The sequence below is a fragment of the Brassica napus genome, unplaced genomic scaffold (assembly GCF_020379485.1).
Source record: "Brassica napus cultivar Da-Ae unplaced genomic scaffold, Da-Ae ScsIHWf_2287;HRSCAF=2948, whole genome shotgun sequence".
NCBI lineage: Eukaryota > Viridiplantae > Streptophyta > Magnoliopsida > Brassicales > Brassicaceae > Brassica > Brassica napus.
Genome location: NW_026015676.1, coordinates 1 through 4,041, shown reverse-complemented (window position 1 = coordinate 4,041; position 4,041 = coordinate 1). Strand labels below are relative to the sequence as shown.

Sequence of the window (4,041 nt, the reverse complement as noted above, 5' to 3'; positions counted from 1 at the left end):
CTGGCTACGATATCGAAAATATAGCATTAACAAAATTGCTATCATATTGCAAACCACAATGGTGAATTGTGCCATAAAAATATATATATAATAACTTGTAAACTTTGCTATCGTAATAGAAATTATAGCATCCTATGTCCATGCTATTATAAATATCACTTCAGTAATAGCAACCATTAAAAAAAAAGCTATCATATTGGTAAAACTACGATAGATGTTCAAACAATGCTAATTCAACAATGCTATAATATAGGGGGACCTATTATAACTCGGGCAGACATAGCGGTTTCAATAACGCTAACAAAGACATTTAATAGCTGTTTTCTTACGCTAAGAAAGGCCATTTTTCTTGTAGTGAGCACTGAGATTCAACGCAGAGAAAAAAGAGTTGGGGTTCGAACAATTGATTGATCTTGCAAGTTTCAAAAAACACAAACGAAGGGGTTACATTGTGCAAGACACTTGTTCTTTTGGTGTCGAGATCTTCATCGGTTAAACCAGGCCAGGTACAAGAGAAAGTCACGTTCGTATCAAACCCTCCACGCAATGTGTTTACTTGGATGATACCTCATTTCTCTGACATGGAAGATAAGTTCTACTATTCTGATGATTTTCTCGTCGGAGACCGATACTGGTTAGTACTCATGATCTCAAATCTTGCAACTATCATTTGTATTCATGCAGTGGCCAAGGGTGGTAATAAATAAAAAAAAGTTCTTTTGGTTGATGTATAATCAGGAGATTAGGGTTTTAACCCGAAAAGTGGGAGTGCACTTCCAATCTATTTATATGCTCAAGGCTTTAGGCCAGACGCAGTCGCTACAAACACTTGGGGAGCGGTTAATCTGCGGTTAAAGAATCAACGAAGCACCAAACCATAGGGAGAGATATTGTAAGAAAACTAAAAAAAATAAAACGTTACTCTCCAAGAGAAAACAAAAATATCAGTGAATGAAACTAGTAGTTGATATAATTTTGGTTTATAGCTGCAGCTTGGTACCCTATTCGAAGTGATAATGGTGGTGGGAGTGAACAGTATCATATCGTTAGCAGATTTACACGATGCATCAAAGGGGTATTTGGTGAATGATGCTATTATCTTCGAAGCTGAAATGGTTAAGGTCACTGTGACAACATCGTCTCCGTTTAATGATCTATACTTCTTTGTCGTTGATCAAACAAACTTTATGAATAAGACGTGTGTGATATAAGTTTGTAATAAGATGAAGTTATCAATGCTTGTGATGTAATCTTCATTTCCGTTCATCGTGTATTGTTTTTACTTTGTTATCAATGAAAAAAAACTCTCTTGGTTTTTAAGTTGTTATCTGTTATAAATAATATTGTGGATGTCCCATAACCGGCCCGGTTCATAACTGGTCCAATGCTAGAGAGAGAGACTCGGCCGTGAGGAGAGAGAGAGACTCGGCCGTGAGGGGAGAGAGAGAATCGGCATCTTGTTTTTCCTTATTAGATTATGATTTGTACTCTTTCCATATTTGTATTTCCTTTCTTTTATCTTTCCATTATTATATGATGGTGTAATTCTCTATATATAAAGGGCTCCTTATGTTTATGAATAATATAGAAACATAGATTTCATTCTCTAGTTTCACAACACGTTATCAGTTACAATTACTCTACACCCTAAGCTAAACAAACCCTAGCCGGCGAATCCATAATCCCCTCGACGATAAACCCTAACTGTTGAGAACTCCCGATCACGAACCCTAAAACTAATACTCATCATGTTCCCATTCGTGACACGATCCCAGCTCACGACCTCAGACCGTCTCAGCTCGATCCTGAGACACGATCTCAGCCAGCTCGCGATAGACGACTCGATACCGCTCGCGATAACAGCTTGTTTCCGTTTGTGATCAGACGATCTCAGCTTCAGCTTGCGTTCCCGATACCAGCAAGGACTGCTCGCGATACATTCCAGCTCTAGACGACCTCAGCTCGTTCGCGTATCAATCTCAACGTTCAGCTCGCGATCCTCATCTCATGGGTGGTCCATTCAACCCTACTTGAGGTTAGGGTAATCCTTAAAACCCTAATTGAACCCTAGGATAATAGATCAAAACCCCAATGAGTAAATCAAAGCTCATAATCATAAGTTCGATTCCCTAAACCCCAATTGATCTAATGATCAAAATCATTTTTCCAAATACCTTTAGCCGCATACATGCATAATGCATGCTATGCATGAAATCGATTTTAAACCCTAAAGCTAATGCATAATCAATTTTATCCAAACCCTAATTAATCTTTGAGATCGAAATTGATGTTGAATGATTGTATGTTTGGATATAGTATGCTAGCCTTGATTAATTAAAACGTATTGAATTTGATCAAATAGAAATCGCTAGCTAGGTTAAATGATTTATGCATTCTCTTCTTGATAATGATCCGGCTAGTATTGATAGTTTTCATACATTCTCGAATGAACCCTAATTGATGCATTGCTCGACTGTTTGATTGCAATTACACATTGAACTCTTAGAAAACCATTTGCTAAGATTGAAAACGAATGACCATTGTATTGATTGCATTGAAACCGTTTGCTAAGATTGTAGCCGTGCGGCTTGTTTGCATCATGCATGCATAATAGTACGAACTGATTGCATATAGAATCCAAGCTAGGATTGAACATGTATGCATCATATACGAATGACCTATTTGCATCATACCTAGAATCCGGATGCTTGAGCATATATTGATTGCATTCGCTTGAACACTTTTAAATCTAAATTATGAAACATATGATTTCAGATGTCGAAAATCAACAACTTGGATTTTGCTGCCCTAAATCTCTCTGGAGATAATTACTTGCAATGAGCACTAGATGCTAAGATCATCCTAAAATCCAAGAGACTCGGTGAATGTATCACCGAGGGCAATAATGCAAGTGAGAAAGATAGATATGAAGCTATATTAATATACGCCATTCTTATTGAGAGTCTCAAAGATCAGTATTTTGACTATTGAGAATCCTCTAGACCTTTGGACAGAGTTGAAAACGAGATATGATCACCAGAGAATGGTGTGTGTTATACCAAAGGCTACGTATGATTGGAGGAATCTCAGAATCCAGGACTTCAAGTCCGTGGACGAGTATAACTCGGCCATGTTTAAGATAGTTTCTAAATTGAAAACTGTGTGGTGAGGATATAACGGATAAGGATATGCTTGACAAAACCTTTTCCACCTTCCACACAAGCAATGTGTTGTTACAACAACGGTACCGTGAGAAGTGTCATGTCCCCGATCCTAGATAGGATCGGCTGGACGGGGCTGGACGGGCATGGTGCGGGGAGACGCACCAGTCAGGTCATTGGACCTTGAGACAAGCGTTCATGGCCCTAAATGAAGGTTAAGGGCATCAGTCAGCTGAGACTTAACCAGGATAGGATGGAAACAAGGTTAAAGGAGTTAAGTGAGTGTTTAGGCAGCTGGACGAGTGTGGGTTTGAGTTCAATCAGCTCGGTTCAGCTGGTAACCAGTTCACCAAGATCTATTCAGCTCACGGGATGGGTGGTAAACTAGCTCACTCAGCTGGGAACAGCTGGAGGTCAGCTCAATCCGGTGGACGGTGCATTTTGGTTCGGATCAGTGTGGGCGAGTCGGGGGACGGTTATTGGGCGAGCCGATGGTCCGGGTACGGGATGGTTCGACCAAATTGGTATTTGACTTGGGACAGGGAGTGGACAAGTTCCCAGAGTGTGAGCTGAGGCTCAGTGACCGAATTTTCAAAGGAAGAAAAGGAGAAACCGCCAAGGGGCGGTTATGGGGGAATGGGGCGGTTTTGGGCGGTTATGGGGCTGTTATGGGGGCGTTTATTATCTATCTTTTTTTTGCCATTCTGGTCGATGTTATTGGGGCTGGCGACAGGGAGAACACAGAGAAACAAATGGGGCAGTCTTTTAAAACTCGTTCCCTGGTCTCTTTTTTTCCTGCCATTCTGGTGGGATTTATTTTGATCAGAACAGAGAAGAAACACAGAGAAAAAAACCAAAGGAGAGGAAAGGAGAGACACAA

General features: G+C 40.2%; 1 pseudogene; it reads left to right on the top strand.

The window, feature by feature from the left end:
• Positions 1 to 366: 366 nt before the first annotated feature.
• On the top strand, positions 367 to 1,211 carry LOC125600502 (annotated as a pseudogene).
• Positions 1,212 to 4,041: the final 2,830 nt, after the last annotated feature.